The sequence below is a fragment of the Octopus bimaculoides genome, chromosome 6 (genome assembly GCF_046866305.1).
Source record: "Octopus bimaculoides isolate indiv1 chromosome 6, ASM4686630v1, whole genome shotgun sequence".
NCBI classification, from domain to species: domain Eukaryota; kingdom Metazoa; phylum Mollusca; class Cephalopoda; order Octopoda; family Octopodidae; genus Octopus; species Octopus bimaculoides.
In genome coordinates, this window is record NC_142933.1 from 24,876,800 (window position 1) to 24,896,799 (window position 20,000).

At 36.9% G+C, this 20,000-nt stretch overlaps 1 protein-coding gene across 10 annotated transcripts in view; it reads right to left on the reverse strand.

Moving 5' to 3' along the window:
• LOC106876343 (uncharacterized) overlaps positions 1 to 20,000 on the reverse strand; it is a 390,872-nt gene that overhangs the window by 179,194 nt on the left and 191,678 nt on the right. Inside the window, exon 1 of one of the 10 annotated variants that reach the window (XM_089353613.1) lies at positions 1 to 35. This exon is cut by the window's left edge and continues 3 nt beyond it. The exons of the other annotated variants lie outside the window; for them this stretch is intronic. The gene's annotated coding sequence lies outside the window, so the exon portion shown is untranslated. Of the gene's footprint in view, positions 36 to 20,000 lie in introns of those variants that run through there. 10 annotated transcript variants of the gene reach the window in all.

The window sequence follows — 20,000 nt, forward strand, 5'->3', positions numbered from 1 at the left end:
AAACAAGGTTAAAGTTCAGTCTCAATATATTGGTACTTACCTAAAATATAAACAAAAATAAATATTAATAATAATAACAACAACAGCAATAATAATAATAATAATAATAATAATAATAATAATAATAATAATAATAATAATAATAATAATAATAATAATAATGGCAGTGGCTGTCATGGCTTCTGATCTGAATCGATTGGAAGTGCTATCATGTACATTGTTTTGTCTTGGTATAAAAAGATGGCCTACAGCATATATTCTGCTCAATACCACAGATTTGCTTGTCAGTTGTTTGACCTTAACCAGTTGAGCATGTCTCTTGGCAGCTGACGATATGTGCATCTCTGATCATGAGCAGAAGTAGTGGGGGAGCCATGTGTTGAGAGGAATTCTTTGGGGTTTGAATAATTCACCTTTGGAAACATGGGTGTTTTGCTCAACATCCTTAAACAAATCTTATTCAGAGACCTTTTGAGCGGGATGGGCTACTCGACCTGAAGAAAATTCTAACTGGGCCCCACCTGCGAGGTCATGAGCTGTTTATCTTGATATGAGATCACCATGTCGCGCGCATATGATTGTGATGCATGTGCATGGTGTACCCTTATCAGACGGGTAGGCATGATGGGTATAATGGGCTTCGTATATTTTACCCCAGTATCACTTTGATGGCATGACCTGCTCTTTCACTCAATAATAATAATAATAATAATAATGATAATAATAATAATAAAGCCAGACAAAATGCCACAAATCATTTTGTCCAGCTTCCTAATGATTTTATCAGCTTACCATCTTATTAATAATAATAATGATGATGATTTCAAATTTTGGCACAAGGCTAGCAATTTCAGGGGAGCGGGTAAGTCAATGACATAGACCCAAGTGTTCAACTGGTACTTATTTTACCAAATCCAAAAGGATAAAAGGTAAAGTTGACTTCAGCAGAATTTCAACTCAGAACATAAAGACAGAGGAAATGCCACTGAGCATTTTACCCAGCATGCTAACAGTTCTGCCAGCTCACCTTTTTACTATAGGCACAAAACCTGAAATTTGGGATGGTGCCAAAAACATCGACGCCAGCACTCGATTGTATTTATTTCATCAATCCCAAAAGGAAGAAAGGGAAAGTCGCACACAGAATGTTAAGATGCATGAAATGCTGCTAACCATTTTGTCTCGATGCTATTGATTCTACCAGCTTCCCACATCAATAACAATAATCCTTTATATTATAGGCACAAGGCCTGAAATGTTGGAGGAGGGGGCTAGTCAGTTACATCGACCACTAGTATGCAACTATGCAACTGGTACTTATATTGACCCCCAAAAGTATGAAAGGAAAAGTTGACCTCAATGGAATTTGAACTCAAAACCATTCTGCCAACTTGCCACCTTTCACAGCCTTAATAATAATAAAAATGCTTCCTACTATAGGGCACAAGGCCTGAAATTTAAGGAAGGGAGTTAGTTGATTACATTGATCCCAGTACTCAACTGGTACTTATTTTATCAACCCCAAAAGGATGAAAAACAAAACCAACTCCAACAGAATTTGAAGTCAGAATATACAGTGGGACAAAATACTGCTAAGCATTTTGCCCGGTATACTAATGATTCTGTCAGCTTGTCACCTTAATAATAATAATAATAATAATAATAATAATAATAATAATGATAATGATAATAATGATAATGATAATGATAACAACAACAACAACAACAACAACAACAACAACAACAACAACAACAACAACAACAACAACAACAACAACAACAACAACAACAACAACAACAACAACAACAACAACAACAACAACAACAACAACAACAATAATAATAATAATAATAATAATAATAATAATGGTCAAGACGAAGAGCGCGATTTGATTGTAAGATATTTTATTAGTTGAACGAGTTTTTCTGTCTTTTTCTTTTCGCCTGTTATAAAATTATAACTTAAAAACTGATGATGTTGTTCCATCAACGTGTGGATGCTGGTTGCTCTCATTCATACTTTACGTTGAAATTCCTATAATTTTGAATTTTTATCACTTCTTATTTTGAACTTGATAAAGACAGACGTACTGCTGAAATATCGTTCAACTATTAACAATCAAATTTTGCTCTTCGTCTTGACTGTTTTACTGTTTTACTCTTTTACTTGTTTCAGTCATTTGACTGTGGCCATGCTGGGACACCACCTTTAGTCGAGCAAATCGACCCCAGGACACAGTATTAGAGCCCTGAAGGCCAGATATAGTAGCCTTTAGGAGGGACAAACAAGAGTGCCAAATAATTGATGTGGTGGTGCCAGGAGATCAATATGTCATCATGAAACAAAGTGAAAAGGCTGATAAATATGGAGACCTGAGAATTGAGATCACTAAGATGTGGCAGCTACGAGAGTCAAACATAACGGTTATCCCTATTGTCATCGGGGCATTGAGCTCAATACCACCCAATCTGAAAAAAAAAAAAACATCTGAAAACTTTAGAAGTACCCTACGATCTAGGTGTATTGCAAAAGTTGGCATTACTTGGAACTGCATACATATTGCATAAAGTACTGTCTGTCTGAGCTCCTTGTTGTGACTTGACAAACAGTACAAAACCCCTGCTAGACACAATATCTTCAATCAACAACCTTGAGATATTGTATACTGTGCAACGTCAAGAAGAAGAAGAAGAAGGAGGAGGAAGAGGAAGAGGAGAAGAAGAAGAAGAAGAAGAAGAAGAAGAAGAAGAAGAAGAAGAAGAAGAAGAAGAAGCAGAAGCAGTAGCAGCATGATTGATTTGTAGATCTGACTGTTATCTCTTGCAGTTCAAGTGACCCTACGGAGAGAACCGCCTGCTGTTTTTCATGAGTCAATCTGTTGCGTAACTGGTTTCACGGTGAAAGAATCTGTTCAAAGTTTACAAGGTTAAGCTGGTACTGTCCCTCTTAATCTAATTTCTGGCAGAAGATGAAAAGTCACTGATTAGTTTTCCTGTCGAATTAAAAACTAATAACGCCACTTTGTTTCCTTAGACTTCGCTGACATCACCACAGTATCTGCCTTAACCATTATTGAGATATGAATCTTTGATGATGATGATGATGATGATGATGATGTTGTTCTGACTATCTAACAGCAGTTACCACTTTGGTATATGCAGAATTGACAACATCTGTTATCAGTTGTGCATATACCAAAGTGGTAACTGAAGACGGCGCCGTTGACGTCGTAGTAGTAGTAGTAGTAGTAGTAGTAATGATGATAATAATAATAATAATAATTTCTTTCATTGGCCATGAAATGAAATACAACAAAGAAGGGTTTAAAATGATCAAAAGAAAAACAAGATAAATAAAGATTTTAAAAAATAATTTCAACAAAATTCCCAGAAAATTTCCCCAATACCAGCCCCCCCCACACACACACGCAAAGGTTCAGATTATTCTACCCTATCCAACACATCAAAAGAGCCCACTCCTAGTTTTGTTCCTCCTAGGCCCATTCATCATCACCAGCCTTGCCACTCTTGTTCACTCTTTGATAAACACACTAGAAGACAGCGCCCTCCTCTTTATCCTCACCTTCTTCTCCGAATGCTATATGAAGAAGTTAATGAGACATTGACCAGACAGGAAAATACCAGTCTTCAAACTTTTCAGACAAGTCCATCACACCATGTCAATCACAACAACCACCAGACAGAGAAGAACTCACTCCTTCCTTGTCAAAAGAAGGTGGCACTTTGATTTTCTCAACAGAGTTAACAGACTGCTGGGTTCATCTTACATATAACAGCAATTATTAGACACAAGTGTACAAGGTGCTAATGCACGGACACATAGACACTGAGACATGATGTGCAGGATGGTTTCTCCTCCTCTATGCACCTCAAACATGTTTAACTGTTGGTGCTTTCATGCCTGTATTGCTTGTCTTGAACAGGTAATGCTCCTTTTAACACTGTCAAGCCACACACTGACTGCTCTTTGATAAATAACCTTGGATTATATTATGCTCATGATTCATAAAAAGAATGAAGTGGTGCTGTATATGTTTACCTATGACTAGAAATTTTAAGACCTCCATGATAAATAAGCAATAAATAGAAACTAAATATTTATGCAAACCAATTTAGTAGAATACAGACATGGCAAATTTAACTATTTCTCCAAATATTGTAAAACAACATAAGCAGCCTTAATTGATTTTTGAACCTTATTGGGTTCTCATCAGGTGTTTACATCACATGACTAATTTCAGACAAATCAGTAGCCAATCTGTTTATACATATATAACAAGTCCAGTAGCTTCAGAGAACTGGATTAATTAACTTGCATACCATAAATATTTAACACTTCATTTAATATTAGTGGACTGTCCATTCCTAAATTTCAAATCCAAACTGCTAATCCCACCAAATATTATAAAGAAATAATTATCAGCTTTGTACTAACCGTCTACTAGGGGATTTCATCATCATCATTGTTTTAATGTCCATTTTCCATGCTGGCATGGGTTGGATGGTTTGACTGAGAACTGGCAAGCCAGTAGGTTGCACCAGGCTCCAATCTGATTTGGCATGGTTTCTACAGCTGGATGCCCTTCGTAATGCGAACCACTCCAAGATGGTACTTTTTACATGCCACCAGCAGAGGAGAGTCAGGGGGCACTGGTACTGACCCATGCTAGAATGGTGCTTATTATGTGCCACCAGCACAGGTGCCAGTCAGGTGGCACATGATTTCACTTGACTCAACAGGTTTTCTCAAGCACAGTGTATCGCCTGGCAATTCAAGGCAGCAATAATAAATTGTATTGTCTGCTAAGGGACTACATGTTTTTGAATAATAATAATCTCTGACACCATCACATGGACACAAATTTGGGAAAAGAGGAACAGTAATTAGATGAGAGGCAAAGTCAAACTCAACAAAATTTGATCTCAGAATGGAAAAACACAAGAAATGTCACTAAGCATTCTCTCCAGCATGCTAACAATTCTGATTTCTTTTATTAGCCACAAAGGCCCAAAGACTACATGAAAAGAGGAAATACAAAACAGAAAAAGATGAGAAATTTGCCAAAAGGATAAGCAACAACAATGATCAGAATTATGATCATGGCGGCAGTGGTGGTAGTAATGGTGGTGGTGGTGGTGGTGGTGATAAAGCTTATTTGAAAATCCTAAATTTAACACAACACAGTTTCTGATATTGTGAACCTTAAACATTTTAAGAATAAGATGGAGCTGATTTCAAGGCTTGTTAATTCTTTTAATACTTTTTCATTCAAATTAATTTTTAATTAATCACTCTGCTTGTCATTACATTACTTAGCCCGTTGGTAGTGCTTTCAGGTGATTAGAAAAAAAGACGAGAAAAAGAAGGAGGGAGAGAGAAAAAGAGGATAAGGCGAAGATTGAGGCAGAAAGAGAGAGAGAAAGAAAAAGAGGGAGAAAGAAAGACAGAGAGAGAAATATCCATGACATGTGGTAGGGGGGAATGTAATATTTATCATGTGGTTAAAAAAGTTAGTTGAAGGTAATGATATAGAGGTGAGTTAGGAATATAAATTTAGTAGAGAGGTATTCTGATGGTGGAAAGACAGAGAGAGAGGAGAGAGAGAGAGAGAGAGAGAGAGAGAGAGGAAAGAGAGAAAGAGAGAGAGAGAGAGAAAGAGAGAGAGAGAAAGAGAGAGAGAGAGAGAGAGAGAGAGAGAGAGAGAGAGAGAGAGAGAGAGAGAGAGAGAGAGAGAGAGAGAGAGAGAGAGAGAGAGAGAGAGAGAGAGAGAGAGAGAGAGATGATGGTGGAAGTGGTGATGGTGGAAGTGGTGATGGTGGAAGTGGTGATGGTGGAAGTGGTGATGGTAGAAGTGGTGATGGTGGAAGTGGTGATGGTGGAAGTGGTGATGGTGGAAGTGGTGTGGGTGGAAGTGGTGTGGGTGGAAGTGGTGTGGGTGGAAGTGGTGTGGGTGGAAGTGGTGATGGTGGAAGTGGTGATGGTGGAAGTGGTGTGGGTGAGTGCATAGTGAAAAGTAATTTTTAATTCAGTTCTGTATTTTAGAGATGTGGAATTACATACATTATTTACATTTGACGGATATTTGTCCTCATCTTGCTTGTTGTTAACACAACGTTTCGACTGATATACCCTCCAGCCTTCATTGGGTGTCCTGGGGGAATTTCGCACGTGGCTTCTCCTTCCTCAGGTATTTTTTGATGTTATTATTATTATTATTATTGTTCAGGTCACTCCTTGGAATCAAACTCGGAATCTTGGGGTTAGTAGCCCGCGCTCTTAACCACTACGCCATATGCCCATGGCGTAGTGGTTAAGAGCACGGGCTACTAACCCCAAGATTCCTAGTTCAATTCCAGGCAGTGGCCTGAAAAATAATAATGATAATAATAATGATAATAATAATGATAATAATAATAATAATAATAATAACAACATCGAAAAAAGGAATGAGAACCCAGGTTCAAAATTTCCCCAAGACACCTGATGAAGGCTGGAGGGTATATCAGCCGAAATGTTGTGTTAACAACAAACAAGATGAGGACAAATATCCATCGTCATTTTATCCACATATAACCACAGACCATACATATATTCATGTGTGTGTGTGTCTGTGTGTTCATATGAAACCTGTTGTATACGTGTATGATGTAATCAAAAAATATCAAGTACCAAACTAGACACTGTAACCATCGTAGTGGCAATGGTAATGTAAAAATAGTAGTAGTGGTTGTTAGTGGTGGTATTGTTGTTGGTGTTGTTGTTGTTGGTGGTGATGTTGTTGTTGCCATAGTTGTAGTAGCAGCAGCAGTAGAGAAAAAAAAAAAGGAGGAAATAGGCAAAGAAGAAGTGATACATTATCTGTGCCAAACAGCACCACACCTTAAAGAACTTATCTGCATTTGATAAAGAAGATGGAATGTAACAAACGACTGTTACCCTTGCCCACCCCATCACTTTCCTAAAAAATACCTCTACCATCACCACTGCCATCACCATACATAAACAATTTAAAGTGCACAATAAGTAAAAATGAAAGGTGTAATGATAAGGTGAAGTGTGCCAAGAGTAGCCGTCTCCCGATGTGAGGGGTTCCAAGTACATTATGAGAATATGTATGAGCGCTTGTGTATGAATATACACATAAGTACATGTATGTGTGTATGTATGTATGTATGTATGTATGTATGTAGGTAGGTAGGTAGGTATGTATGTATGTAGGTATGTATGTATGTATATATTATGTATGTATGTATGTATGTATGTAAGTGCATAAATATGAGTTTGTATGTCTGGGATGTGAGCATTTACCTATGTCTACGTGAATGCATAGATATATGTACCCGTGTGTGTATATGTACAGAATATGTATGAATAAATATTTTGCATGATGTTTATGTGTGTGTGTGTGTGTGTGTGTGTGTGTGTGTGTGTGTGTGTGTGCACGTGTATGTATTCACATATATATATATGTGTGTCTGTCAGTATTTGTAAATATATCAGTGTATGTAACCATATAGATGTGTAGATGTGTGATACACACACACACACACACACACACATGTATGTATAACTGTGAATGCAGAAATACACAAAGTGTGTGTGTGTGTGTGTGTGTGTGTGTGTGTGTGTGTGTGTGTGTGTGTGTGTGTGAAGGGATGTGCCTTAGTGGTTAGGGTTATTCAGCTCATGATCATAGGGTAATGAGTTCAGTCCTTGGTGGTGCATTGTACTCTTCAGCAAGATACTTTACTCCACATTACTCCAGTCCACTCAACTGGCAAAAAATATGTTGTATCTGTAATTCAAAGTTGGCAACGTTGTCATATTTTCTGTCATGCTGAACCTGCCTGAGAACTACATTAAGGGCACACATGTCAGTGGAATACTCAGCCACTTGCATGTTAATTTCAATGGTAGGCTGTTCTGTTGGCCAGATTAACTGGAACACTCATCATCCTAACTGACGGAGTGTCAGTTACATGAATGTCTTTCAATAGTGTACTTGTGTGTGCAAACCAATAATATTTAGAATACTATGTTGCAAGGGGAAGAAATTTTGGTATTAAGCTTCTATATTGACTCTTAACATCATACTTCACTCCAGTATCCTTGAAATGAATGATAGATAAAGGGATTAGCATTTCCCCTTTACATTAGAGTTCTTCATTTCTTTCAAAATTAATGTGAAACAATATTAGTATTTTTGTAGTGTCATGAATTTCAAGACTGGCTGACCCATGCAGTCTCCTATGTTATTGTGTTGTACAGGAAGTCAAGAGTTCAACAGTGAAATAAACGTCTTTTTTTTTTGAGATTATACATAGGTGCAAGAACAGCTATGAAGTTAAGAAGCTTGCTTTGCGACCATGTAGTTTTGAGTTCAATCCTGCTGCACAGCACCTTATGCAAGTGTCTTCTACTATAGCCCTAGACTGACTAATGCCTTCACCATCATCATCATCATTATCATCGTTTAACGTCCGCTTTCCATGCTAGCATGGGCTGGATGATTTGACTGAGGACTGGCAAACCAGAAGGCTGCACCAGGCTCCAATCTGATTTGGCAGAGTTTCTACAGCTGGATGCCCTTCCTAATGCCAACCACTCAGAGAGTGTAGTGGGTGCTTTTATATGCCACCAGCATGAAGGCCAGTCACACGGTACTGGCAACAGCCACGCTCAAAAAGGTGTTTTTTACGTGCCACCTGCACGGGAGCCAGTCCAGTGGCACTGGCAACAACCTCGCTCGAATGATTTTCTAACGTGCCACCAGCACAAGTGCTAGAACGCAATGCTGGTAACTATTACACTCAAATGGTGCTATTTACGGGCCACTACCATGGAAGCTAGACAGCTGCTCTGGCAATGAATACGTGAATTTGGGAGACAGAAACTGTGTGGAAGCCTTTCATACATAAATGTGTGTGTGAGTGTCACTGTGTTTGTGTTGTGCTGACAACCAGTTTTTGGTTTGTTCACATCCTTGTAAGTTAGGAGTTCAGTAAAAAAAGATCAGTAGGTAAGAAACTTAAAAAAATAAGTAGAGGGGTTGATATATTCAACTAAACCCTTCCAGGTGAAGCTCCAGTATAGCTACCATCCAAAGACTGAAACAAACAAACGATAAAAGATACTCCTTAAAATTCCAGGGCAAATCATCAAACCCTTTGGTCCTCATATGCCGTTAGTGGAGCTCACTCTCAAATGTTTTGTCCAGATCAGATTCTTTTCCATTCCAACCCCACATCCAACCTAGTATCCATGTTCTTCCAGGAAATATTGACTTAAAACCCTTTAGCATTTAAACTGGCCACACCAAGCCCAAATATTCTACCTGTCTTATGTTTAAACTAGCCAGATTCAGCCTCTCACACTTATCCTACAATATCATTATAAAAATAAACAATCACAACATCAAAATCTCAAAGTGTGATCATTTCAAAACAATGTGATCAAATAAGTATTGCATTTGACAAGCATAATCTAAATGCTAAAGGATTAAAGATGTTTAAGCAGAGCATCAACCAAATCCGTCTCATCTGGAAGGTCACAGAAATATCTTGTGGAGGTCTTGGCAACCTTAGAATGAAGCCAAGTCCTTGAAACTACAGTATTGCAAGAACATCTCTTAAGAGTACTTGTCTTAACTACTAGCTCCATCTAGAGAGACTTGAACAAGTCAACCTGTTTAAGTATTATAGAACACATAACTTAGTGAACAGGCCTTATCACTAAGTATCTAAACAATTGTGGTGGTGGCGGTGCTAGTAGTAGTAGTAGTAGTAGTAGTAGTTGTTGTTGTTGTAGTATACCGTCCTACGCACAATCTTCTACCTTTGGCATACATAATACAGTGAAGTGTATGCTTTGCTAATGAGGTCAGAGTAAGACTGAAACAGGTTCAGAGTTGTTTTTCCATACTTGTTGGAGAAAATGATAGTAATGTCTGTCAATGACTAATATTTAAAATTTTTCCTCTTTACCTCATCTATTTCTAATTTGGTTTTTAATGGCTCCCTGTATTAATTACACTAATACTGAGTTATTGATAATGGTGCTGATAAAGATGACATCGAAGAAGAAGAGAGGGGCAGGTAATAATATTGATAACAAAGGGAATGATTATGATGAAAACATCGATAACCATGACAAAGATAATGATGATGATGAAGTGAAAGAAATCATACAAAAAAAGTGAAAGAAATCATACAAAAAAAGTGAAAGAAATCATACAAAAAAAAGTGAAAGAAATCATAGAAAAAAAGTGAAAGAAATCATAGAAAAATGAAAATAACTCAACACAACATCAGATGATGACAGATTAGCGTTATGACAGTATAATTATTACTTCTAAGGCTGAATTGAGATGAACTGATGGAATCAGACTAGGCAAACAGACAAAATATCAAAATGACAAACAAGGGGGAAAAAAATTGCTTTTAAATGAAACAAATAAAAAGAAAAATGGACAAACTGACAAGCAGAGATACAGACAGACAGAACAGCGAACGTCTTTGGGGTTGACTGCAGAGACAAAATTAAACAAACAGCTTCAATCAATATTGCTATGAAACACCGATGGCCAATGACCAGCAGGTTACACCTCCCTCTTCTCTATGATTAGACAAGTCACTGTGACCACAGTTTGACAACCATAACAGACTGTTTACAGCATTAAAGTGTGCTGCACCATTACTGCACAATAGTACATATTGCATCTCTCATATACAATCCATTGTGAGTGTATAAGTGTGTGTATGTGTACGTATGTGTGTGTCATATATTTATGTGTGTATATGAGCATGTATGCATATGTACACATCTGAGAGTATATATGAGTGTGTGTGTGGGGGGTGTATTGTTGTAAATGTGTGCATTTGCTTTGCCTTCTATGTTCCTAGCTACAGTTTAATCAAGGTGAGAAGGTCAACTTGTATCTCTTCGATCTAACCAAATTTAATGGATGGGCTAACTTCCATGCATCTACACAAAACACCAGTCCCCGTGTCACTGAAAACATAAGAGCCAAGCATCCTCTCAGATGACAGAACATTGCAATATACACCATCCTAAGTTGTCCATACAAACCAAACAGTTAGATGAGCAACAGCTCATTAACTCAAAGTACAAAATGACAACATATATTGACTGTGACATAACAAAATCTCTCAATCTTACTTGTCTTTGAGGGCCTGTGGGCACAGCACCTTCCAGTATAACATGGCATTTCAGAAGGAAAGTTTTTCTGCTTTATTAAAATTGCTTTTCAGATTAAAATTATTTATTAGCTAACTCCTAAAAATAACAATTTTCAAGTAAGACATCTAGAATCTTATTATACATACGTAGTAGGCGGTGAGCTGACAGACTCACCAGACCATCAGAAAAATACCTTGTGGTTTTTCCCCTGGCTCTTTCATTTCTGAATCTACATCCTGCTAAGGTCAACTTTATTTTATCCACTCCTGGAGGGATGAAATATAAAGTATCTGTCCAGAACTGGAAATCTGGCTTAATGGTAACCCATAATCCTATGAAGCATTGTGGTATCAAAGGAGTTCAGACAGCTCCTAAGAGCCCCAGACAATGTCCAAGTCTAGCAACTCTAGAGCAAAGACAGGGATAACCAGAGACTTGAAGACTCAAACCTTTGTCCTCCTGCTAAGATATCAACAGCACCAAACACCCTTGTCTAGTGATCAGTACATCCAAGTCCAACCAATGACTATTCTCAGAAACTGGGATATGTCTTGTTACTTGTATGATTCAAGAACATCAGCTCAGACTGTTTAGTCATGTTGCTTGGTTTTTCTGAGATGGATCCTGTGTATTGTGTTTTCTTCTTGGAGGACCCAGCTGGAGTGATAGCTTGTTTTGGGTGGTCACATGCCACATGGTCATGGTAGATGAGGAAGTATCTCACAGATGTGGAGACTGGTTGGGACACTGCTCAGGTCTGCCCTAATGATCCAAGCAAATACTAACAAACGGTGGATGCAACATTGGTGCATCTTCCCATACCTGACTTGACCTTCACCAGGGTCAAAGGTATTGACTAACCCCCATCTCTAAAAAATTGCTGGCCAAGTACCTAATTCAGAAACCATTATATGTACGTAGATTTAACCCTCATGAGATTATGACTAAGAACAGTGTCCATATTCCATTTGCAATGACTAACTGCTGTTCTTTTTGTCAATCAAAAGAAAATCTATGAATTGCCTGGATCCACAGGCAGAGCTGCAGATGGCAAGCAGAAGAAAGTTCCAGGTTTTGAAAAGGTCGTGTTTAAGAAGTAAGAACAAAGAAGTCACTGAATTTCATGTTCGCAATTGTGATTGATGTCACTGCTTGCATTTTCTTTCCTAATTACTCACACTACATTTGCATTTTATGCATTGAAGCAAAAGCTTGTTTTATGAATTCAATTTGTTGATCACACAGAGAATTGGATGAGGCTTCATTTGAAAAAATAAATTAGTTGTTAGAAAATTGACTTTTCTTCTTCAAAATGTAATATTAAATTTGTATAGGGTTTAAAAATTAATCAAACATTTCCTAGGGGAGCAGGGCGTAGAAAAGATTGGGAATCATTGCTCTAAATTCTAGACTCTAAAACAATCTAATAAAAAAAAAAATTAAGGTTGATTTAACACTTAATGCTCATACAAAACTTGTCATTTTTAACTGTTTACCGAGCAGTATTTTGTCATGCCTAGCATGTAAAGTCAAAATTAACAGAGTGGAATGTAAAGATATTGAGATCCTTAACTGATTAGTTGGCGAGTTTTAAACCCTTGTGTGACTATATTTCTAATGAGAAGGCTCAATTAATTGTCAATATAATCAACAATTTCAAGTGGTTTAGTAAAATATCTCTAACTGTTGTTTAGCTTCAAGTCAATCTCAACGTATTCTTACTCTTCTTTCAAATAAATTTACTGCATGACTGCATTTCACATTGTCCTCACTTATCTACAGAATTGAAAGTCAAACAAGCTGAAGAGGGTCTGAACAAAGAGGAAAGTAATTATCTTCAGTTTTTTTTTCCATTTCGTCCACTATAAATCTCATTTACCATGGCCAGTGGGAAACTGCTTGGCCTTCTTGGACAATTGTTGGTAATAAAGCACCAAAAAAGAAAGTATCTGACATGAGTCTTTTCAGTCACATCTCCTATACAATCTGTTTTACCATAGTCACCAGGCACAGTAGAAAGGCCTACCTTTCATGGTCAAAGGACAGATTCAGATGATCTTCATGAGGGAATTAGCAATAGCCAGATTTATATTCCACATCAAACAAAATCCATTCAACATAACTGCACAAATCAGCAATGTCCAGACACTGAACTGTTTCATCATTCTACACAGATCCATCTAACATCACTTCCATGTTTGTAGAGCTCATCTTAAACTAGCAATGTTCCTCAATAATAATGCCAGGCCAGTAATTATTGGAAATTCTTCATAATCCTTGGGTCAAAAGTCCTCTACCTTAACAGATCACCAGTTGATTCTTGGCTTCCCATAGTGTTTCCCCAAGAATGTTGCTGCTTTTCCACACCAGTCCTTATAGAATGCTAATATGGAAGTTCTACCAATCGGTAAAGAGTTATGAGTGCCTGACAACATACCAGATGCCAGGTACTTAGTCTTGGGTTTGGCCCAATCTCGGACAACAGTTGCATTGGAGACAAACTATAGGAAGACATGCCTGACAAAGGATGGTCACATCTACTCACCTTCCAAGATTCGCTGCAGAGAGTGCAGTCTTAGCATGTCATTGCATCATTAGTAATTAAAAAACTAATCCTCTGAACAAAGGATGGGCACAGAAGATGGACCACCTGACTACAGAACTGTGTCCTTGCTACAAGAAATGAAAGAGCAGGCCATCTAATCAGGTGCAAATTGGGGAAGATACAACAACCACAGCTAAGAAGTGCCCATCCCTAGTTCTTTCAATTTCATCCACCATACAATCTCCACCACAGCTACAAAACAGGAAACCTTGCTCTTCCTGGGCAATAATAAATAATTGGGATGATGTATGCATTTACCTCCTCTAGTTGAGCTACTGGAGGTAGTTTCTATTTTATTTCTGGGTGAGACTGGTTACATAGCTTATAACTTCATCCTAGTTCCTATCCACCTTGAGGTCTGCACTGAACCAGATTTCAAGCAACTTAATCAGTCCATCTGTCACATGCCCACTAGCAGCATGAACTTACCTTTCCAGGTACCAAGCTCCAAGTTCACTGACTTACTTTCGAAGAGGAGGAGAGTCACATGATGAATCATTTCATGATTTGCGGACTAGATTTCAGAGAAATTATGCTTAATCTCTTTCTCAATCAGTAACCACAGAATCTATATATATAAAAATGAGAATGTGTGTCTGTCTGTCTGTCTGTCTGTCTGTCTGTCTGTGTGAATCCCTAAAACTCGAGAACTACGCAACCAATTTCATTCAAATTTTACAGATGCCTTACTTAGGGTTCCAGTTGTGTTTTAGTCAAAAAAAAATTTTAACTTCTTCCAGAGTTCGAGCCCACAGCAACATAATATCTCCTCCACTATTTAAGTATTACGTGTCAAAAGTGAAACAAAAACACTCATGTCAAATACTTTCACTTTAAAAATGAAACTATTCTACTAACTGAAACAATCACATTTCGATACTGTAATGACAGATACTTTCAGAGAGAGAGAGAAAGAGAGAAAGAGAGAGAGAGAGAGATGTATATGTATACATATAGATGTATATGTACACGTTATTCCACTAACTGAAACAATCACATTTCGATACTTTCAGAGAGAGAGAAAGAGATGTATATGTACACGTATATGCATAGATATATATATATAGATATAGATCTATATGCATACATGTATATGTATACACATGTGTAGATGTATATATATATATAGATGTACATGTAATATGTACACATATATACATATATATACATGCATACAGATATCTATACATATATACACCCATCACACACAAACACATGCACACAAACACACACATTAGTCATTTGTTTTCTTATCCAAAACTACGTCAAAAGTACTGAACGGATCTTTATGAAATTTGGAAATTATATTCTATGTATAACGGCCATAACTCCCATGAAAATTCATATATTTTTGATGTTGATGAAATTTTAACCCGAACATAACAGATGAGCATTATTTGTAATTCAACGGTACAACAGTGTAAGACTACCCTTTCAGATATACTTTCATTGTGATTTCTGCAATGTGGTGCATAAATTGTCAAGTAAATGAGACGCATCTTTGCCTCCACTGATTCACTTGCAAAGTGTTGAGTAAAATTATTTCGTTGCAGACCTCCTTTGGGTCTTTTTATTATCACTACGACACACATAGTCCCCAGTTGGTAACATTGATTTCAAGGCCCTCCTAGATGAGAGACTGGCATTCCACTTAATGTCTATGTTCCATGCTGGCATGGATTGGAGAGTTATTAATGTAGAAATATGGTATCGTAGCTACTAACAGTTGAGGGTTGCGTAGTCTAGACGGCGTTTTTAGATTTCATTATTCTCTTTAACCCAGGCAAAGCCGGGTATTTCTGCTAGTATTCTATAAAGCAGTCGTCAGAAATTAAGCTATTACTATAGTGGAGACAAACATAATTATATTCTTATAATTTACTATTACAGCTAAAGGCTGTCTAATACTTAAAACTTATTCCAGTTTTTCTGACTGATGCTACCCTGTGTGTAGACTATAATTGTTATATACATATTAATGTATGTGTGTATGTATGTACGTGTGTGAAAGCATGCATATAAGCACATATGCTTGTATCATTTCATTTTAGCATTTATTTTTCTATGCATGCTTGGACCAGACAAGTTTGCACTAAGGCAGTGTTTTCTATGCATGGCCAGATATCCTTTCTGAAACCAAATTTTATTGGCTTCCAAGCAAATTAATAGTCAAAAACAGAAAAAAAAAAGCCACCAGCTCACACTGTTTGTGAGAAAAGTGAGGAGTTTTGTTTACAATCAGAATAACATGCTATGACATGTAAGAATACCAGGACATGCTTTCATGGTTGACTGAAAACAAAGGACACCATCTGTATAAATAGTAATGCCTTTGTTTGCATCAGCACACAAACATGTCAAGGCAAGGAAAGTACAAAACTCACTCAGATGTGTACACACACATAGACATGCATACATACATATATACATATATTAACATGTGCAATAAGCTTCTTCAATTTCTGTGCAGCAATTTCACTCACAAGGTAGTGGCTAACCCATAGCTATAATAGGAGTCACCAACTGATAAAATCCACGCAGTGGGATTGAACCCCTGAGCATATGGTTCTAAAGAGAACTTGTCAATGAGAAAGTCAGATCTCTAACTATTGCCTTGTCTATGCCTACATAACTATACCTATCTATCTTATTTCTCTCCCACCCTCTCCGTTAAAGACACATATATACAGGGTTGGTCAAAAGTCACCTGACACTAAATCAAAACCATTTAATTCCAAGATTTATTTATGTTTAAAAACTAAATGGATCTAATAAAAGCATCTAAATATGAAACATCATAAAAATTGTTGAAACTGAAGTCCTTCTTGAGTGACACAATTTTTCCAAATGAATAAATAAAACGGAATATTAAATATTTATGGAATTTTGATTTACTGCCGGGTGATTTTTGACCAACCCTGTATATATATATATATATATATATATATATATATATATATATATATATATTCTTTTACTTGTTTCAATCACTTGACTGTGGTCATACTGGAGCATCACCTTAAAGGGTTTTAGTCAAAGATATTGAACCCAGAACTTATTCTTTGTAAGCCTAGTACTTATTTTATCGGTCTCTTTGCTGAAATGCTAAGTTACTGGAACATAAACACACCAGCATTGGTTGTCAAGTGATGGTAGTGGGACAGACACAGACACACAAATACATACATTATTTATTTATATATATATATATATATATATATATATATATATATATATATATATATACATACATATATGATGGGCTTCTTCCAGTTTCCGTCAACCAAATCCACTCACAAGGCTTTGGTTGGCCTGAAGTTATAGCAGAAGACACTTGCCCAAGGTGCCATGCAGTAGGACTGAACACGGAACCATGTGGTTTGGAAGCAAGCTTCTTACCACACAACCATGCATGCAAGTATGTATGTATGTATATATATATATGTATGTATGTAATTAAACAAATGACAAAAGAACAGGAAATTATGCATGCAATGAACTTCATTAGCTTCTGGCTGTTTCTACTACAAAGAGCAGTACACTCAGAGTTGAGTGTTTGTGCATCAACTTACAGCTTCATCAGAACATTGAATGCTTTATTCTGAAGAATATGTATACAGAGTTCTAACACCAGGTTATTAGTATTGCTATGCCTCAGTGAAACATTAACATATATAAGTACACTCGTATGTATGTACATATGTATAATGTACACACACACATATATATAATGTACACATACATATATTATATATATATATATATATACACGCACACATATATATACATATACATTCATAAAAATGTACATACATCTATCTATCTATATACATATATGTATATATATATATATATATATATATATATATATATATATATATATATATATACACATGAAAAATAAATATATGTACAGCTAAGATTAATATAATATACACTTAAACAACAATAACAACATTGATGTTGATTTGAAACAAGAAACATGAAGGCACCATAAATCATTGATTTTTGAAAAGCATAACAGCTGTGAGCGAATTCTTAACATTCACTAAATCGATACTATCTCATAAATGTCAGAGAGATGGCCATATCTGGAAGACAATCAAAAACAGATAACTCTTAGCTTTATGAACAATAACTAGCTGAGTCTACCAGAAATTGCTGACTCGTTACGACAATAAAAGTTTTATAGTTCTACTACTGTTGTATAATTTTGACACACTAGACTAGTGTGTGTGTGTGCATGTGTATAAATATGTGTGCATATGTATGTTTTTGTGTCTATATACACACGTATGTATGTATGTATGTGCAAATATACAAGCATACAAGAGTATACGAATAAAGATTTATATATATACACATATAAACATGCATACGCATGTGCGTGCGTGTGCACACACACACACACACACACACACACATACAGGTCCTTAATTAATAAATTCCAGCTTCACAATGCTTTTCATTTCATCATCATTATCATTTCACATTCGTTTTCCATGCTGGCAGGGGTTGGATGGTTTGACAGGGGCTGGCTAGGCAAAAGACTGCTCAGAGCTCAACCATCTGTTTCGGATTGGTTTCTGTAGCTGGATGCCCTTTGTAATGCCAAGCACTATATAAAGTGTACTGGGTGCTTTTTATGTGATACCAACACCAGTAAGGTCACTGAGTAACTTGCAAGACAAAGACCCCTCAAATGAGAAGGGGAGTGAGTCAGGTGGTGAGAGGTTAAACTATGATAGGGAAACAGAAACAAGTGTCTTGCTGAAGAGGAGATACATGGCCACACCAGCCAGAGAGAGACAGAGAAAGTTGATGATGTACCAGGGTGTACCCTCAAGATACAAAGAGGTGAATGTAAGTAGAATGGTACAGAGGATGGGACAGGCTGAGTGAGCATGGTGTCCACAAGAGTGCAAATGGGGAGCGAGTGAGAGGGGAAGAGAAAGGGAATACAATGAGTGGTGAACATAAGTATACATGGGAACAGCAATTAATTAGTTGATAAGTGGAGTACAGGAGAGAGAGAGAGATGACAAAGCAGTGTTGGACAACAGAAGTAGGTGGAGGTAGACAAGCGTGGTGCATGATGTAACATGGATTGGTTCATTGGTGGAGGTGTGAAAAAATGTAGGGTGTGGGTGGAGAGCACATAATACACATTGCTTCGAGAACTGTTATGCTGAAATTCCAACAAATTTATTATTATTATTTCTGTTTCTGTATTGGTTGCACAGATTTTAGTAGTCTAGGAGTAATAAATTTGTTAATTTGTAGCTGATGAGGCATAATGACGCAGAAACACATCCTACAGTCCAATGACATAATTCAGAAGCAGTTGCTGCAATGAAGGTTATTTCGCATTTTAGTGTATATGAACATGTTAAATATGTTTGCTAGTATACACACACACACACACACATATGACATGCTACTTTCAGTTTTCATCTGCCAATTTCACTCACAAGGTTTTGGTCAGCCTAGAGTTATAGAAGCTACTTGCCCAAGGTGCCACATAGTGGGATTGAATTTAAAACCAAGTGAGTGGAAAACAAGCTTATTACCACATGGCCATGCCTACACCTATTATTAAAATTTTCTTGGCCTTCTATATTAATGAAAAGACAAAATAAGAATTTGTGTACATATAATTCTTCATTATTCTCCAAAATATTGAACAACTTTAAACAATTTGAAACCAACATGATAATATTAAACATGACAACCTGTCCCCATTTCCTATCAACAGAGACCACCACCATATACTCATAGGGGGGGAGGGTGTCTAGCCTTGCCTATGATAAAACAATGAGTTAAAGTGACCAGAATGATTAGGTAACTAAGCAGAGGTCAAATAATATTTTCTGGACATACCCGCTTCCACAAAATTCACCTTGAGTTTACAAAACATAATTGCCAGACTATAATGGTCTACATTAGGGAATTCCCTCCCCAACGCACAGCAAAACAATGACATATGTTCCATAAATTACCAAACAATCATTTATAGATATTGACAGCTCTAATTTAGCTCAAGACTACAGCAATTATTAAACGATATAATATCAAGGACATTGATACGTTGATTATAATATAATATATATCTCCATGAATACGCACGCACATACACACGAACACCCATCGATATATACACACACTGACATTCGT